Here is a 21,102-nt window from a genome sequence, read left to right as displayed (position 1 = left end):
TAACACTTATGTTTGTTTCTCTTCAAAGAGAGTTAGCTTTGCTACATAAAGGAATTTGGCCAGGGAGGATCTTATCTGTTTATTAAGGTACTTGAGAGCACTGAAATTGCAGTTCATTGAAATTGTTTTCTAATTTATCTGGAGTCCAATTAGTTAAAAAATGTGATGTTTGATTATAATTTGATTCATATCACATGAGCACCTAGTTCAAATTTTAAAATAGAACATTACTTTCTAATAAAATATTTTAATAAAATTAGATATTTTTCCTCCTGTAAAGATCCTTCTTTTAATTTTTATACCATAAACAATAATAGAATGTTATGGTTTTATAATACAACATTTTACCTTTCTGGGTAAATTGTTCTGCTCTGATAATTTGTGTTTCAAAATAGTCATTTTATTAACTAAAATCATAAACTGTCTTAACTCTCCAAGTACAAATTAAGCAGAGCCAATGACATTCTGGCTGACCATTTTTTACCAATGCTTTGAAGAAGCTTACGTGTTTTTAAAGTCTTATATTAGACGAACTAATCAATGTGCAAGGGTCTTGTGTAAGGTGAAGGTACAGCAAGTTTATTTCTAAGACAGACTAATAAAAACAAAAGCATCTAAAGGGTCGCTGTCCTACCTGAGACCATTTCACCATTGGCATGCAAAAAGAGATTGGAACACCTGCATTTATAACTGTCTCCACCCAGAGCATAAGATCCCACTTTTAGGACAAGTATTAGTGAAGGTGGGGATTTTCTAATTATCCCACGGACCCTGTCTGCTCTCTTATGCCTTCTCCTAATGAATAATCATGACGTTTCTGAAGCAGCCTGGCACGAAAGATCAGTCGAAGACCCTCTATGTCTCAGGGCAATTCACCTCTGAGAACTCCTGTTCCTAGAATCAAAGAGTTGATAGGGGAAGTTGAAGAAAACACTATGCTTTATCATCAGAATGTTTCTATTAAAAAAGATGATGGATGCAAGGAACACCCATTTTGATCAGCCTCCCACAGGTTATAAGGACACTGGAGATTCTAGTGTGATTCAAAATCCAGAAGTTTTCTTTTTTTTTCTTTTGAGACAGAGTCTCACTCTGTCGCCCAGGCTGGAGTGCAGCGGCGCGATCTCGGCTCACTGCAAGCTCCGCCTCCCGGGTTCACGCCATTCTCCTGCCTCAGCCTCCGGAATAGCTGGGACTACAGGCACCCGCCACCACGCCCAGCTAATTTTTTTTTTGTATTTTTAGTAGAGACGGGGTTTCACCCTGTTAGTCCGGATGGTCTCGATTTCCTGACCTCGTGATCCGCCCATTTCGGCCTCCCAAAGTGCTGGGATTACAGGCGTGAGCCACTGCGCCCGGCCCAGAAGTTTTCTATTAGGCACTGTATAACTTACACACAGCATCTCAGATAATATGCTCAAATATTTAACAGTTCCATAAATTCTTTTATTTATCTGCTTTATTTTATAATTGCCTTTCAGCTTAAACCTGCTGATCTTTAAGATAAAGGAGTATTTGGTCATTTATTCAACAAATACTTATTGTTCTATATCAGGCATTGTGGGTAGGCACTGAGGACATAGAAATTAACATGCAGACAAAAATCTTTGTTGTCAGAGACCTTATCTTCCTGGACAGGAACGCAGGGAGACAATGAACAAGTCTTTAATATAAAAATTGAGAGTTATAAGTACTATCACACACAAAGAAGGGTGAAGTGTTACAGCAATGATGTCGAAGCAGCAGCTATTTTAGTTAGGAGGTCAGAAAGCATCTTTCTGTGTTTTTAAAATATTCAACCTTTGGAGGTGCTTTGTCAAAAGGCAGATATATTTGTGCAAGATACAGCTAATCTTTATTTCAGCTTGTTAATCATATCAGTGTCTCCCTATACGTGGATAAAGGTTAGATATTTATGGTAATAGGACTTTGAAAGGCCCATGAGTCTAAAGCTTGAATTTGTAGTTATGCCGTTTCCCTTAAAAAAGAATATGTCTCATCAGTCACATGTTAGAAGCAGAAGAATAAACCTATTCACTTGGCCTGGATGCCTGACTTTGTAGTCAGCCTGTGTGTCCTGGAGTCCTTCTGTGAGAGGTAGGGTACCTGCAGCAGACACATTACTATTGGAGGCATAGTCCTATCTCCTTAAATCAGCAGAATTTCTGTTGATTTCAAAGGGTGTTCTATTGAAGATAAGGTTGCATACCAACCGGTAGGTCAGCACCTAAGAGATTCCACATCAGCAGACTTTCTCCTTAAATATGCACTTTGAGTTTGCAAGTGTTTCAAACAATATAGGTGTCAGTAATTTACTAAATAATCTCCAAATTCTTAAAACTTTTATGGTACTTTGGGCTTGCAATCTGGTAATATTTTATGTCCTGCAGGCTACTACAAATCAAAAATATTTATTATATGACTAAGTACTTGCACAAAAAGAACGCTCCTAGAGAAGGGAAAAAAAAAAATCCAGGAAGAGTATTCGAAAGAAAAAATGTTCTAACAAGACTTTGCATAAAAATGTTTCAATAAGATAAGATAAAATATGAATTTAAATAAAATACAATTAAAATGTTTTATTTAAAAAGACTTTGTAGTGACGTGGTTGCAATGAGAATGGACTCCATGCCAACTGGAAATGGTAAATTGAGTAACCATCATCTCTTTAACCTGGTTTGCAATGAGTTCTTCAAAGGACTGGTTCGACCACAATTAGGCGAAATCTGATGGTGAGGAGATAGGTTCCGTTTGTTGCTCAGAAAGATGTCTTGCACTTAGTACATGCTTAATGAACTTGTATTAAATTGATGCCTTCCTGATTTATAGGGCCACATGATGTAGTCCTGAAAAAATGTTTTCTCTCTCCAGTTAGCAAGAGCTCACAAACAAACCTCTTGCTCTAACTACAGCACGGAGTATGGAGGATTATTGGAAAAGTACATGGAAAGGCATGGAATATTGGCACTCATTGATATTTACTATTATTTCTTTACTACACCTGTATATTCAATATATTCAATCCAATGCCAATGTTTATAACAAATATTTCATGATATATCTTTTCCTCTCATGAAGTAAAATTCACAGGTGTTATAACCTATTTACCATGTAATGTAAAACTAGAATGTCCTAATCATAATATGAAAGAGAAATAAGAGAAAACTATTGTGATTTATGACAAAATGTGCATTTTGATACATGAACATTTAGGCTTGACCATGTTAGAAGATGTAATAATCAAATATTTGCACTTACATATAGAATTTCCTATTTATACACATCTATACAACTCCAAACGCAAACTAACACAGGTGTGTTGTGTTGGTTGTTGTATTTGGAAAATCCCAGGATTTTCCAAAATGATGAGTGAAAGACTCAGAGAAGCTCAAAATCAAACAGAATAAAATCATCTATCAATTTACTCAGAGATTAGCCCCCTGGAAATTTGAGTGTTTAAAACTGTGCAACAGATACTTTATGTTCATTATGTGACGTTCAGTTAGGTTCCAGGCTCAAGATTATAAACAAATTTGTCTCCTACATGACGTCCATGGAGACATTTCAAAGCCATTAAGAATACAAGTGCATCTTTTGCTCTTTGCAACAAAGAAATTTACTATCCTGGGACCCCACCATGCAAATGATAGTCATGGCCTATGCCATCTTCCAGCCACTGTGACAATCAAAAGAAATGTCCCTTCATTTCCAAAATGTTCTCTTGACATGCCTGTTGAGACCAACTGAATTATGTCAGGAAAGCAAGACAGCAATTGTGAATCCCTCTTCTGCCTTATTTGCTGATGTCTTTGTGTTATTATTTCCCAAGTTCCTGGAAATTTGGGGGACTGGGATGCCACATGGCAATCTCATCATTGCACTCGGACAGTTAGTTGATGACATAGTGTTCCTGTTCCCCAGTCCTTTAAAATGGATATGAATGGAAATAAAATAAACCCTGCATGTTTATAAGCAGCTTTGGTTTATATAACTACAGAACTAGAAAGAAAAATTATTGTTATATGGAGGGAGAAATCAATCACACAGAATAAAAAGATGAATAAAAAGCAGAACTTTTTCATCTTTAAATACGAAGAAGACAGTGTAGCAGCAATGAAATTATGTAGAGAAAGAAAACAAGGACTCAAATGATTGTTGAATTCAGTAAGTTTTGAATGTCTCTGAAGCACTGAGAAATAGGTAAGTAAATGTGGTTTTGCTGACAATTGCAATAGTTTAGATATTGAGCAAAACTTGGAAAAAGTGTTTGGTAAGTTAAATCACTTCTATCTTTGGGTGGCTTTGCTTGTACTGCTAAGGGTTGTAAAAAATCGAGTCATAGAGCCCATTCATTAAACTCCAGATGACCAAAGAATTAAAGCCATTTGGGGAGGGGGTAAATTATAATTAACAAAGTGACTCACTTAAGTTTAACAAATGCTTAGTGAAGATCCAGCACATGTGAGACACTGGAAGGGTGCTACTGAACTAGGTTGTATTGAGCGATTATAAGAAGCTGCACAGATCATCTCCTACAATTTTCTCAGTACCTCTCTATGTAGGTATTATACCCCCACTTTAAAGAGAAGAGTACTGAGTCTCAGAAAAGCTCAGAGATCTAGGATTAGAATGTCTGGCTATTTTATTGGGACAAAGAAAGTGTATCCATGGACTAGATCTTGTACTAGAAAACATGCATAATGTATTTTCTTTATTCTTTTTTTTTTTTTTTTTGAGACGGAATCTTGCTCTGTTGCCCAGGCTCGGGTGCAGTGGCGTGATCTCAGCTCACTGCAAGCTCCGCCTCCTGGGTGCATGCCATTCTCCTGCCTCAGCCTCCCGAGTAGCTGAACCTACAGGTGCCCGCCACCACGCCTGACTAATTTTTTGTATTTTTAGTAGAGACAGCATTTCACCATGTTAGCCAGGATGGTCTTGATCTCCTGACCTCATGATCCGCTGGCCTCGACCTCCCAAAGTGCTGGGATTACAGGCGTGAGCCACCGCACCTGACCCTCTTTATTCTTTAAGGAGCAAAAATGTATGGGTGGCAGATAGTTCTCTAATTTTAAAGCTGAAAGAATAAAGGCTCAGAAAGTGAAGTGACTTGGTTAAGGTCACACCACCAATAATTGATGACACCAAGGTGTAAACTTGAGTTGAAACAATTTCAAATGACTTGGTCTTTGCATTATGAGCATCTTGACTTTGTAACATCATCTCATTTTTTTCATTGGCCCAGGCATCACACTGGGGTGTAATGTAAGGTGTCACAGAGGGGTAATGTAAAGAATAATGATGAATTATCCTAACATTACACCTCTGTGTGATGCCTGATTAACTAAAAAGCTGGAAAAGTATTTTTTTAAATGTAAGAACACACTTGTATTAGCTTCACTATCTAATTCCCCAGAGTAACCTTGCAAAATATGTATCATGCATGAAGAAATAGCGCTATGGGGAAAGTGAAGAGCAGCATCCCTCCACCCCTTGAAGCATCACAATGCTCATGATTAACCGATGAAGGCCTCTGAGAAATTTAGCAGTAAACACGTGGCTTAGCGATATTAAGTCAGGTTTTTCTCCAGCTTATTTGACCAAGGAATCCTATTGCCAACCAACAAACATTGAAATCCTCAGGATCTAACGTTTCATCTAATGCATCTTGGAACAAAAAAAAGATTGTCTAATTAATTTTTTTTTTGAGAAACAAGGTACATTGTCTCATAGTTGACCTGCCTTTTGTAAAATGTAGTCCAAACGTCCTGCCCTTCCTTTGAGAGCTTCTGTTCTCTTGTTTTCCAAGGCTTTTCCCTAGATTTCATTTGCCATAATTTCTTAAAGATTCCCCCAAAGATCTTTAGTGATGGTGGTTTATGGTGACTTTGAGGCACTGGGACCTTGTAGGATGTCAGGGTTGAGGGTGAAGACAGATGGCCAGAGACATGTCTGGAGTGCTTTAAATTATAGCAAAGGGAAATCACCATTTCAAGGTCTTCAGACCTCCCCATTAAGGCAGGCATTTATAAGCTATCTTTAAGTCTCTGTTTTCTGTTTTTCCAAAATGGAACTTTTTTGTTTGTTTGTTTGAGATGGAGTTTCGCTCTTGTTGCCCAGGCTGGAGTGCAATGGCTCCACCGCGGCTCACTGCAAACTCTGCCTCCAGGGTTCAAGCGATTCTCCTGCCTCAGCCTCCTGAGTAGCTGGGATTACAGGCGTGTGCCACCATGCCTGGCTAATTTTTTGTATTTTTAGTAGAAATGGGGTTTCTCCATGTTGGTCAGGTTGGTCTCGAACTCCCAACCTCAGGTGGTCTGCCTGCCTTGGCCTTCTGAAGTGCTGGGATTACAGGGAACTAATTTTTATTATAATAAAAGATATGAAAGTAATACGAGTTCACTGTGAAAACAATCTCACATTGCTTAAGCTCATATTACCTACAGACAATACTTCTTCTTTCTTGGGAGGAGCCTTTGTATCACTGAGGCCAGCAGTTTTGCAGGTCTAAAAACTGCATTTCCCAGCCTCTTTTGCAGATAAAATTGGACAATGAGATATAAATTGAAAATTTGGGTGGACCTTTCAGGAAAGCTTAGCTGACACAGCTGGAAAATATGTCTTTTCCCCATGCCCTAATTTTTCTATCTGTAAAAAGAATGTCGAGTTAAAGTTACAGTGGCTGTCTTGCTGCAGGTGATGAATAAAGAGTTAGAAGTCACTAAATTGCCAAGAAGAAAGGCAGAAGGAGCCTGGAATACTGGTGACAATGGGGTACTTCCATAGCGATTCTGATTTCTTAATTGTTGTGTATGTGAGAGAGATAAGAAAAATGTATCTTGCTTTAATCACTATTATTTTAGATCTCTGCCATTAGCAGATGAATATAATTATACATAAATATAATGAGCTTGTAAATTATTAAGTAGAACTAAATTTTAATAGCTTGAGGATATGTCTATCTCAATGATTAAATGTATCTCTGATTTTTTTTCTACAAATACAGTCATGTGTGGCTTAATGACATGAATATGTTCTGAGAAATGCATCATTAGGTGATTTCATCATTGTTTGAACATCATAGTGTGAACTTAACACAAATCTAGATGGTACAGCCTACTACACACCTAGGCTGTATGGTATGGCCTGTTGCTCCTAGGCTACAAACCTCTGCAGCAAGTTACTGTACTGAATACTGTAGGAAATTATATCACAGTGGCAAATATTTGTGTATCTGGACATATCTAAACATAGAAAAGGTATAGCAAAAATATGATATAAAAGATGAACATGGTATGCCTTTATAGATCACTTGCAGGACTGGAAGTTGTTCTGGGTGAGTCAGTGAGTGAGTGATGAGTGAATGTGAAGGGCTAGGACATGACTATACACTACCGTAGACTTTATGAACACTGTACACCTAGACTAAACTAAATTTATTTGTTATCAGCTTTTGAGACGGAGTCTTTGCTCTGTCACCCAGGCTGGAGTGCAGTGGTGTGATCTCAGCTTACTGCAACCTCCACCTCCTGGGTTCAAGCGATTCTTGTGTCTCAGCCTCCCTAGTGGGTGGGATTACAGGTGCCTGCCACAATGCCCAGCTAATTTCTTGTTAATGGAGACATGGTTTTACCATGTTGGCCACACTGGCTTGGAATTCCTGACCTCAAGTGATCCACCTGCGTCGGCCTCCCAAAGTGCTGGGATTACAGGCGTGAGCCACTGTGCCCGGCCCTAAATTTATTTTTAAAGAAGTAATTGTGCCACAACATTGTAACAGCTATGACATCATTAAGTGATAGGAATTTTTCCACTGCATTATAATCTTATGGGACCGCTGTCGTATATGCTGTCCATCGTTGATTCAAACATCCTTTTGTAGTGCATGGTGGTAATATAGAACAGTGTCCTATCGTATGCAATTTCACCTGTGATAATAATATATTGTGGATGTCCTTCCAAGTCAGTACATAGAGATCAACACTACTCCTTCCATTGCTGCTTGGTGTTCTATCGTATGGATTAATCATAATTTATTTAGGAATCACCTTATTGACTTAGGTTGTTTCCAAATTTTTACTACAACAAACATTATCAACTGGGTTTTTTATATATTTTTTTTAAACCAATAAACTCCTGATTTTATCAGTAAGACTAATTATCAGGTTCAGGAATAGCATGAGCCAAGTGAAGCACTTGGGCACAAAATTAAACGAGGACCTCAGCATGCCCCTCCCCTCCTCGTGTGACCCTAGAGTGTGAGCCTCTTTGAATTCCGTGTCCTAGCTGCTTCACTCCCCTCTTCCTGCTCCAATAAATAAACACTTGTTTTGATTTTCTAACTGTCTTGTAAACTGGCATACATATTGGCATGACTATGCAGGACAATAATGACTGATAAGTACTCTTTTTTTTTTTTTTTGAGATGGAGTTTCGCTCTTGTCGCCCGGGCTGGAGTGCAATGGCACGATCTCGGCTCACTGCAACCTCTGCCTCCTGGGTTCAAACAATTCTTCTGCCTCAGCCTCCTGAGTAGCTGGAATTATGGGTGCCCATCACCACGCCCATCTAATTTTTTTATTTTTAGTAGAGATGGGGTTTCACCATGTTGGCCAGGCTGGTCTTGAACTCCTGACCTCAGGTGATCCACCTGCTTCGGCCTCCCAAAATGCTGGGATTACAGGTGTGAACCACCACGCCTGGCCTACTCTTCTTATGAAGGAAGGTATGGATATTCTTGGATGGAAACCCAAGCGATTTTTGCATGTGCATAAGCAGGGACCTTGTTATGTCAGTAGTCCCATAACAGAGCAGGGACATGTCAAAATGTAGCCCACGTGTGACCCCCCGACACTTTTCCCAAATCAGAAGACACTTGGGCTTATTAGCAGGCCCCAAGACATAAACACATTAACTTGTGATTAGGGTTTAAGCCAAGATTGAGACCAGAATGCCAGGTTCACTGAGCCTTTGGTTTTCTTGTGGGTTCATTGGGACTGTCATAATCATTTTGTTGGAGTACCTCCTTGAATAACCTTTCTTTACAAAAAAAAAAAAAAAAAAAAAAGCATACTGTGGATAATATACTCTTTCATTTATTTATTTATCTGAGATGGAGTCTCACTCTGTTGCCAGGCTGGAGTGCAGTAGCGTGATCTTGGCTCACTGCAGCCTCTGTCTCCCAGGTTCAAGCGATTTTCCTGCCTCAGCCTCCCGAGTAGCTGGGACTACAGGCGTGCTACCACGCCCAGGTAATTTTTGTATTTTTAGTAGAGACAGGGTTTCACTATGTTGGCCAGGATGGTCTTGATCTGTTGACCTTGTGATCTGCCAGCCTTGGCTTCCGAAAGTGCTGGGATTATAGGCGTAAGCCACTGCACCCAGCCTAATCTTTTATTTTTGCCTGCCACAAATTGCTGTCATTATTTTGCCATTCTGTTTCTGCACAAAATTCTTGGATGATAATAGTTTCCCCTATTAGTTCAAGCAATGCTTTATTGTCTTCTAGCATTTAGTGTCAGGTGAATAGTTAATATTAGTCCTCCATTGCAAAAAGTTTTTCAGCATTCTTTCCTTAGTCCTCAGGATTAAAAATAATTAAAATGCTGTCACAGAGGAACAGATTTATAAATATTTCTGCCCAGAATTCTGTGAGCTCTTTCAATTTAAAAATTCAAGTCTTCCTTCAGTTCTGATCATTGTTTTTTATTTATGTATGTTTTATTACTGCCTTTTCTGCATCTGCATTGTTTTTCTCCACTAAAATCCCTTTCTGTGGCAGACTAATAAAACAGGCCAGAATCACTTTTTCTTTCTTTTGCCCACATTTGGAGCTAAATGTGGCAAATCCCTCCCTGTAGTTGATGAACAGTAATCGCCAAAGGAAGTCTGTTGACGACTGCCTTGGAGCTCCCTGAGAGCCTCGGCCATGACACCCACAAACCTCAATGCATAACCCGGAGACAGATCCAACATTGCCCCCTTGTTCCTGGGCTCACTGCCCATGCTTGGCTGTTTTTCGCCTCTGACACAGAATGCTGTTTACTTAAATTTTGGAGGATCCTTCCTCTGTCACACTAAATATCTTGTTTATATCGAACCGGGAGTACTAAGCATAAACTGTGTGTAGGAATACTTTGTCACTTAAAGATGATGAGCTCGTTTCTTCTGACCTGAAGAGAAACATCCTTGTCCTAGTCTTTCCAAATAGGTGCAAAGCAGATACTCTGCTTCCTTAATAACAGACCCATAACCTACTACCTGACATTAAAAAACATGCTTTCTGGATGGAATGTGGTTTTCTGGATTGGATCCTGGAATAGAAGGACATTCGTGAGAGAACTGTTGAAATAGGAATAAAGTCTGGAGTTTAGTTAATGGTAATGTATCAGTGTTGGTTTCGTTAAGTTTTGACAAATGTACCATGGTTATGAAATGTGTTAATAATAGAAGACTCTGGATACAAGGTGTGCATGGCTCACTGTACAACCTTTGCAACAATTCTGAAAACTAAAATTAATTTAAAGTGAGTTTAAAATTAGTTTAAAAAAGTGAGAAGTTTATTTAGAAAATGGTCACCCACAAAAAATTTTAATAAATGTCCAAATTCCTGTTTGAATATTTCCCTTCCCAATGTTCTTTTTAAACACACACACACACACACACACACACACAAACACACACTTCTGCTGATTATCATATCAACATAAGAGGTCATTTTTATTTTTCTTTATTTTAGATCCAGGGTCTCCCTATTTTGCCCAGACTGGACACAAACTCCTAGGCCCAAATGATCCTCTTGCTTCCACCTCCAGAGTCGCTGAGACTACAGGTGTGAGCCACTGTGCCTGGCTGAGATTTTTTTTCATGATTATATTTTCCTCAGCTCTCCTCAACCAAGATAAGATTTTCTATTATGTGATTTGGCAATAAAGTCATTTTATTTTTCCCTTTGTTACCGTTCTAAAATTTATACCCACGGGATTTTAATTTATGGAGGTGACTAAGTGGTGATACAGAGAGACCAATGCTATTGAAAGAAGGTGTGTATTTAATTTCCTGAGAGAGGGAGACACACCACATCACGCAGAAGCAGGAGTGAGAAGGCCTAGGCCACAGCCTTTATTGGGGTTTCTGCCAGAAAGGAAGGGCAGGGCAGAGTAAGCAATTTAGGATTAGCCAGTTTGAATAATGTTGCAGGCTCTGGGCTCCAGGAGTGGTCTCTAGCTGTCTGGTTCCTGACCCCAAGTGACGTAGGGCAGGGGAAACATTGGCTTGGTGTGGGAGAGTTAGAAAAGGAAGTGGTTGGGGCTGTAGACTCGGGGTTGGCTGATTTGTATGCAGAGGGTCACTTTCAGGCCAGTTGTTATTGCCTTTGAGAATTAGCTAAAATAAATAAAAAAATCAAGAAAAGAATTAGCTAACCCTGAGGGGGCCAGTCTCACCCTCGGACTATAAGGTCCCCAAATGCCAGAGCACCAAGAAGACAGAAAATAAGAAAACATAGTTAAGATAATCGGCCCTGTGATGATAGGTTGCCCAATGCAAAATCTAAGAAAACACAATTAGAACAATTATTCGATTTGAAAGAAAATTGGGCTACTTTTTGGGAGCTACTTTTCAGTGAGTACTTTCATTTCTAAAACAACCCTGGCTGCTTTTTGCACAAGTTAAGATTCTTCCGTCTGGACCATGTTAGAGCTGGGGGTGATTCTTTGCTGATTGACTAATCCCAGACCTTAGGTGAGCCACTGAGCTCAGTAGCCTTCAATTCTTCATCTATAGGGAATAATAATCTTTACTTCATAGCTGTGTTGTAATAATCATGGAAAATAATTATGTTGAGGTGTCTTGTGTGTATGGCACGTGATAGCTGCTCAGTGCATTTGATGTATTAATAATAATATTGTAATAGTGCATTTAGTTGGATCTCAGAGAAATCAAAACTCCTGAGGACCTGGAATCTATTTGAATCCCTGTTTGTTTGGAAGACTATATAGGTGCAACAGGGATTTGCCATACTCCTAAATTTTCCATAACTCAGAATCCTTAAATCCACAGGGAAGGAAATCTATTTTTCTTTATAGTCTTTTATATGCCAGATTAAAAATACAATTCTTTGTTAAAAGATGTTGTATCTGATTAAAAGATCTATGCACTTAGCTATGAGTTAGGTATTCTTGCTCTTTTGTGTCCAATCATCACCCAGTTTTCCCATTTATTCTACAGTGGTGAATACATAACATCAAGGAATCTGCTCACCCCATACAATTCAGGACAATGAAATGAACTGATGCAGCTTAACTTCAAACTAGGGGTGGCATTGATTTTCTTAATATTGCTTGACTAAATTCTCCATTTTGAAACTGGTTAAAATAAAGCAATATCCCCCTAAGCTCTCTGCTAAAGTCATGACTCTTCTCTCAAAATTCCTCTTCTACTTAATTTCAGAACCCTTCAACAGCCCTTGGCATTTTTGCCACAGGTCATCATTGTTAGAGGACTCTGTTACTTTACTTCCTAGGTGAAAAAAGTCGTCCACAGCCCAGGTCCCGCCTTATTTCTTATAAGGCATTGACTACAGCATCTTGCAAAGAGTAGGTACCCGAGAGATTGCTGGCATCGACAACTGCCTGGTGGTTGTGTTATCAAGAGCCCCAGCAAAGAACCTCAAGTGCAGGTTCACTTCCAAACTGAATTTCTGAGTTTACTGGTTTACAGAGGCCATGGAGAATGATGAAAGACCATAAACCTTAGAGCCATATTACCTGAGCCCCTGCCATTTAACAGGATGATGTTGGTTAATTGCCTAGTTCTTTGTGTCTCTGTTTCCTCACATGTAAAACATAGATAATAGTAGTATCTTCTTTATGCAGTTGCTGTGAGGATTAAATAAGCTTATTACCTGGGGAGTGTTTAGAGCAGTGTTTATTTAGCAGATAGAAAAGCTACAATTATCATAAAGGAGATTAACATAAGGAAATCATAGACCTTAAAGCATAACCATAAGTATACATTTTATTTGTAACAAGGAGGAGAGAAATTTAGTATGAAGGCATATATATGACACACACACATATTCATGCACACGTACTCAAAACTAAAACACACAAAGAACATTTTTAACCAGAGGTGGTGGGATGTTTTGAAGAGAGCGACGAGATGCAAATCAAAAGATCTGAGCTTGAGATTCTTCTTCTGAGAAATAAGATGAGTATTGTGTATAAATCATCATCATCATTATAATGTTTCTTGAACTCCACGTGTGAGGTACGATACTAAAAGCTTGACATTCATGTCACCTTCTTCTCACAATAGCACTGTGGGAACTGCTACCATTTTATATTTACAGCTTATATATTTACAGATTTAATTAGGACTCCTACCACCCTCCTTAGTCATGGAGCTTTGACATTCAAGTTCATCTGTAGTTCCTAAATTGTGGTCACTGCCTCTCAGATCTGACTTCAAGTCACAGGTTTTGTTAGATTCTCTTTCCCTGGCCACATCCAGCCAAACCTTGTAATGAGGGATTTTACCCAAAGCAAGTTTGAAACAAATATGTCAATAGTTAATGCAAAAAGGCGCTTGGGGCCATAACATCAGTTTAAATGCCTTCAACTTATACCTGAAGACTGTTAAGCTGCATCATTTCATTTCAGAGATCTGTTTTGAATTTATTCTTTAGTACATAAGCCGAAAAAATGAGGCCAATAGGTAACACTGCAAAACTCTGCCTAATTATTGTGAATTGAAAGCAGCATAATGAAACTATTTAGCAGAAATTTGAAAAGATTTGTAGAAAGCATCTGAGGTGTGTTCAGATAATTGTTTGATTGTGATGGTAATGTGCGAGATTAAGCCTTGGATAAGGTGCTGGTATTTCAAACCTTTTGGAAAGAGTTTTCATCATCTAGTCAACATTAATTTGTGGGTATTCAGAAGTAGGGTAGAGATAGGGAAAGCACAAGGATATGTGTTGCGGGGAATGAGTGGGGGAAGACACCCAGTGAGATTAATGCTCAATTTGAGTGAGAAATGCAGTAACCTTTATTGTCAGAGAAAAGCTCACAATTATCATTCATTTTGTTAAGCAAAAATGCAACATGAGAAAAGACTATTATCTTTAACTATTTTATTGTGTTCCAAGGATGAATTCAAGTAATGCTTATCTAACAACTGTGTTCACTTGGGTGACATCAACATCTTTTAGTTTATACTTCCTATGAAAATTATAAATGCACAGTATAATTCCAGGCATTCTAAGCTGTCACTGACATGCTTTCTCCCATTCTCTCTGTGGTCTGGACCTCAATGCAACCCCCCTGTGCTAGACCTTAGGTAGAATTTTCTTCTTAGATTTGATAGTTGTGGTTGATTGGATTTCTATTCAAACGGAAGAAGTTAGTATATGAAATAGATTTTAGAAATTTCTAAGCACCTAGTGAAACTGAAATCCTTGAAAAGTTGTGGATGAGAAATTTGCAGTTGTTTAGATATTTGAAGATAAACTATTTATTTATATTTAATTTTACTTAAACATTTTTTGAAATTAGATAAAATTTATCCTGGTCAACATGATGTTTTGCAGTTTAAATACATTGTGGAATGACTAAATCTAGCTAATTAACATATGCAGTATTTTACATAGTTACCATTGTTGTGGTGAGAACACAACTTACCACTAAGGTTGTGGTATCTTAATATTTTTCAAGGATACAACATGTTGTTACTAACTGTAGCCACCATGTTGTACAATAGATCTCTTGAACTTATTTATCCTAGCTAATTAAAATTTTGTATTCTTTGACCAACATCTCCCCAACTGCTCCCCTTTCAGTCGCCCCAGTCCCTGGTAACCACCATTCTACTCTACTTGTAGGATATCAAATGTTTAAAATTCTGCATAGGAGTGAGAGCATGTGGTGTTGGAGAAGACAGAATTTTAACTGGCCCATATATACTTCTTTATTTGAAAGTGTAAAGAGAAAATGCTAATGCAGCCAGAATCCTAAGGAGTTTAACCTGGTACAAAGTACTGGGGATAATGTGAAAGAACTTGAAAATGAATTTGCATTCATAAGTGCTCTTCAATGTATTGAACCATTACTATCATTATTATTATCTCTTACGAGAAGCCTACATTTTCAATCTGGAATTTATTTGCTTTTAACAATAATCTCCTTTTTTTCCTCCCAAATCTACACAGTGTGTACATACACATCCCTTCCCTCTGCTGGGATGTTCATTATAATATATACATACATTATAATGAGGCAGCATTTACAAAATCCTCATGGAATGATATTATGTTTATAGAACATCGCAAGCTTTCAATTAGAATAAAACTATTTACTCACAAACACACACATGCAATTTTGACTTTCTTCTCTTGAATATCTTGAGTTTGTTCAGTAGACATTTAATGAGTGCATATCCTATGTGCTGGAAATACACAGATGGATGTGCTTCTGCACATCCTTTGAAACAATTAGTATTAAGTAGATCTATTACATAAGCAACACAGACTCATCTAAGAAAATTTGAACAACTGAAAAATCATGAGGGAATGAATCTTCCATAATCCCACTCCTTGGAGATGGGTACTGGCAAGATGTTGCTGATGTCCCTCTGACCCAGCCTCGTCTGTCGCTTCTTTTCATGTTTTATATGAATCATGTTATGCATATTGTTTTATAGCCTGTCTCCTTTTTAGCATTATTAACACTTCTGCAATGAATATTCACCTACAGCATGATTTTGAATAAGTGCATGCTAACTCATCATATGACTATATCGTATTTCATTTAACCTAATATTGAGCATGCGGGATATTCACTGCGTCTTTGCTATGGCAAGTAGCATGGCAACAATTGTCCTTGTAAATACATATTTGAGCACATCTTAATTTCTTTAGAATACATTTTTAGCAGTGCCATTTGTATATGAAAAGAAATGAACATTTGTGGGGATTTGATACAAATCAGCAAATGGCCCCTGAGAAAATGTGTACTGATATGTGATCCCAATACCTACTGTGGCCCAGAGTTTATCATTTATTTTTCATCTTTTCTTTTTTTTTTATTATACTTTAAGTTTTAGGGTACATGTGCCAACAAATGCTGTCTTGTTCCTGTATTAACATTCTTTGCCCTAATTACTAGTGAGGTTGAATATTTTTCATATGCATTTTGACCATATTTGTTATTTTGCAGAATAACCCTTCTTTACCTGTCTTGCTTATATATTTGCTGTAGGAGAACAAAGACCCTCTTTCAAAGGTCCCTAGATGCCATTTGCTTCAATCTGACTCTGTTGCTATCAATGCCTCCCAAGGAGGACAAGCTCTATGGTGGGTGGGGCAGGTGCAGTGATTGAACTTCGCCATTGGTAGTGGGGGATACACTTTTGAAGTTATTTTTGAACAAAAACGAAAGTATAATAAAAGGGCATATTTTGACATCCAGTAATCTGCTGTCTTGAAAGACCTGTGTCTTGTTTACTAAGGATATGGAGCAATCAACAGTGACTTTCAGTCCCCATTACATCGAGCTGTACACTTGGCTGAACAGGGTTTCAGAGTCAGCAATTTCTCCGGTCCAGCCCAGGGAATTTATTAAAGAAATAGTCATTGTCATGGGTCATGAAGAGGAAAAATGACACTGTCTCACCATTGCTGTCATCTCTTGTAGTAGGTGCACAGAATTCTACAGGTGGCAGTGCCTTCTTATATGTTATCTGGTGGTTATGAATTAGTGGCTCCTTTTCTACAAAGCAATTAAAGGGACTTTTCCGGAACTGTTAGGTGGCTCTTCTTTGCTCTTAGGTTAAAATCCACAATCATTAAGCTTAGTGACTGGCTTTGAGCCTACCCGTCTGGTCTCACCTCCTGCCATTTGCTACACAGATGCATTAAAGTTGTTCCAGTTTCTCAGAAGGATCAAGACCTGTTGCCTCTCGGGGCTTCACAGGTTCCCTTCCTTCTGCCTGGGATGTTCTTCCTGCTTGATCTTTCTTTGCCGAGTTGAGACCTACATCCCCTAAGGAGCACACCCAACTCCCATAATGGATCAGGCCCCTTTTTAATAGGTTTTCATGTTATCTTGTCCTCCTGAGTGGCATTTATCACAGTCCTAAACAAATACTAAATTTGTAGTTTTATGCCCATCTCTTCCACCAGAATGTAAGTCCTGTGAGATGGGAGACCCCCTGCCTTATACCTTACTGTGTCTTCAGCATTTGGAACTGTTCCTGGCAAAAAGGAGACACCCAGTAGATATTTCTAGAATGAAAAGAAGGATAAAAGGCAAAAGGAAGGGATGAGCAAATGGGAAGGAGAAAATAAAGAAAAAAAGAAAGAATGGATCAATCTGGATCCATTTTTTTTTTAAGTTTGTAAGTTGAGGGATGTGTTGGTTAATAGATAATTCTTGAGTTATTTTCATTGAGTTTTGAGAATTGAAAATCATAAATAGTGTCTATCCAGGTCAGTAAAAGTGGCTTTCAGAAATGAGAAGGATTTCACATAAGAGAGCAAGTAGAGGCACAAATTTGTGGCTTAGTGCTTGACTGTACATGTGCAGGTGTGGCACAAGTTACTTCCTGGCTGGAAAACCAAGTGTATCTAGTGTTGAAGCAACACTTAGTGACAAAACCCCAGAAGTTGTGGGCTTTCCTAAGGCACAAGGGACACAAATGAGGGGGAGGGGAGGGTGGCACTGGACTGGGAAGATAAGAGGAAAAATCGTAGATAAATATTTGCACTTATGCTGCAAACAAGGATTGGCAAACCATTAAGGAAATTAAATGTCTTTACTCTGAGGACTGCTGGAGAGGATATGGAGAAGTCAAGTCACAGTGTAAGCAGATGAAGAAATATTGGTACAGATAAGAAAGACCTGTTGATTAAAAAATGAGAACTCTGAATTTTAAAGTATATTTTGGCTAAAAAATAAATCAACTTACAAATAGGAAATTATAGCCTCTTCTGTCTCCCCTCTTGGCTTTCTTAAAAAACCTTTGCCAGAGAAAAAGGGATTTGCCCCTTGGAGTAGAGTTTGGAGCTAATGCTAGGCTTTGCACCAAGTATGATAAATAAATTGATGTGGAAGAAAGGCGGATCACAATATCATTAGATTGGAAATACCCATGAGAGTACAGCGCATAACAGTGGAAGTTGATGCAGCATTGTATATTTGGCTGGTGCACACTAAATATTAAATATTAATAAAACAAATGCTATTGTTTTCAACTTTGGGGAGGAGATGGGCTCTGCCTAGGGATTTTTGTATTGAATCCCATAACTAAACTAAGTGCTTGAAAAAAATATGGTTTCTCAATGAAACGATGGAAATTTGAATTCAATCTGTTTAGGTATATGCTGGATTTAAGAAATGCAAAGGTGGTACTTCAGGAGAGGAGGTTAAGATAAGATTAGCAGGAAAAAAATCAAACAGAGGGTATTTAAATACTGTATTATAAATGAGTAACATATTCAGTCTTGTAAGAAGGCTTGGGAGATCTAAAGGAATCAGCAGAACTGTGGATAAAAAGGAATTTGAAGTTGGAGAGTTGCTTTGGAGACTTCAGTGATTAAAAGGTACGCAAAATTCATAGTCATAATAACACAAGGCAAATAGCTTATACTCAGTGTGTGGGCTGTTAGATAAATTCACTCAATATTTCCCATTTCTTTAAGAGAATGTAAGGAAGTCATTTGCTATGTATTGAACGGGAGACAACCATGTTCCGAAATGAGCCTCTTAGCACTGCATGCAGTTCTACAAAGGGAGGGCTCTTTGTTGACGTAGTGCTTTATTTAACTTTGTCTTCTGATCCTCCATCTAAATTCCAGCTTTCTCCAGGGGAATCTTTCAGGTTCTGTCTAGGGTCTGTAAACATCTTTGGGAGCCGTAATTCTTCCCAGCGTGACTCCCATCTATTAGATGGAAATAATAGCTAACATAGTGGGAGTTGTTTTATATTAAAACATGTAATTGTTCATTCATTTGCTAATCTTTTTGTAAGGCGAGAGCTTTTTCTTTGAGTGTACGTCCGCTTATTGGAGTTCTGCACCTTTCTTATGTAAGCTATACCCATGACACATGTTGGTAATTTCCCAGTTTCTTTTTTAAGAGGAAATTTAAAAACATATTGTGAAGCAATGTCTATGGATGATTTTTAGATGTGTTCATGACTGTTCTATTTTTATATGATTTTCTATTTAAACCTAGTTCAATTGCCTTATAAAATAAGCAGTCTCTCTTCTATCTTTCCAAATATTTTAACTTAATTTTTATGGAAAAATTATTTTGCACTAATATTCAATAATTTATGTAAAGTTTAACAAAATTATATACTTTCAGTAATAGGTACAAGTGAAATAAGCAACCATAAATGATCTTGGTTTATATAGAATTTACCTGGGGGAAGCACAGGTGTGCAAAAAGATGAGAGATCCAGGGATGAGTAAGAATAAGTCACTATGTTTTCCTGAAGGAATGGAGATTGTCATGTCAGTTAAGTGGAGGTTGATTAAAAGAGCTTCTACTATAATAAAACTGAACATTGTTCCATACTTATGTACTAGGAACCATGTGATATGTTTGCTTGCATTATGCCTTTTAATTATTGTTATATTCCTTGAGCAAAATGGAATTTGATGAAAGAAATTATTTCCCAAAAGCCAAGTAGCTTGTAGGAAGTAGAGTTAGAATTTGAATTGACACGGTCTGACTCAGCATTTAATCACACAATCTCGTTCCCACTCTGCTATCCACTTGGCCACACGTACCTCATAGGGCTGCATAAAGGATTAAAGGTGATAATTTGTGTGAAAATGTCTGGTGGACCCAAGGCTCGATCAGGGTTAGTGTTTAATCCTACTTGACTGTTCCACGTCTGCATATTAAGCTTAATAATTATTACCCCCAAACAGTTGATTGATTCTAGAGCACGGAAGGGATTTGAAGTCCTGTGCTAGGAAGTGTCAAAATGAAAAAACAATAAAATAGACACATGGTGTATAATAGCTACCATTTATTGAGTGCTCACCATGTGCTAGACCCTGGCCCCAGCTCTTAGCCTACATTACCTCATTAAATCCAGTGCTCGTGACAACTCTATGAGGTCATTGCTGTTATTATCCCATTTTACAGTTGAGCAAATTAAGCAAAGAGAAGTTAAATTGTTTGCTCTAGGTCACAGAGCTCACAGTTGGTAGAGCTCTGAGGAGCTTTGAATCCAGACTTATTTAGTTCTAAAATCTAGTTCTTAGAAATCTTTCTCTGAGGATAGGGGGAGGTGGAGTAATACTATGCTGAACAAATCGACAAAATTTCTCCAGATTTAGAATAAAAAATTGGTTGATTTCTTACACATTACCTTTTTGTTTCCATTTTGTTCCTATCTCTTCCCAAAGACCATTAAACCTGTAGATACTGAAATTATCTGAAAGCCGTCTGCATGACTTATCAAAAGCCTGTTGAGAGTAAACCAAATTTATAATAGGCATGCATGTTTTGTAGGTCTATCATTTATGTTAAAATTTTTAGAATGAGTCATCATTTAAATGTAATACCAAGCATGATAGCCATGTTGAGATGAAAATATATTTGAGTGAATATTGAATTCTTTCTTCACCAGTTAACTACAGTTTTCCCATGTTGGAAGGAGAGGAAGATGTAAAAAAGAGGTGCTCTGTGGAAGATACATGACCCATATCCTTAAAGAGAAATTCTGACTGGCTGAGCTGCCTAGAGTCTTTTGGCTTCACTGACCAAAGGCCTCCTTTAAAAATAGGTTGACCAGGCATTTTTGCTCTTTTCCATGGGCTAGGTCTAAAATCTAACCAAGGTTGTCAATGGTTTATAACTTGGCTGTCCAGTGCCTTCGCAGCTCCATGTACCTCTGAACCACACCACCGCCAAAGACCCCTTGCAAAACGAAAACAGAGAGAACAAGCAGATTAACTCAAATTCCTCCACCCTCTAGTCGATTCGAGTAGCTCTGCCTTTATCTGGTTTAGTTATTTAAACTTGGGATTAATTTTGTTTGATTAAAGATTTCCGAGGTGTTTTTTCCTTTTCTCTTTATAATATTGCCTGC

This window comes from Gorilla gorilla, chromosome 21, assembly GCF_029281585.2.
Source record: "Gorilla gorilla gorilla isolate KB3781 chromosome 21, NHGRI_mGorGor1-v2.1_pri, whole genome shotgun sequence".
In the NCBI taxonomy this organism is placed as follows: Eukaryota; Metazoa; Chordata; class Mammalia; order Primates; family Hominidae; genus Gorilla; species Gorilla gorilla.
Note: the sequence above shows the minus strand (reverse complement) of the source record.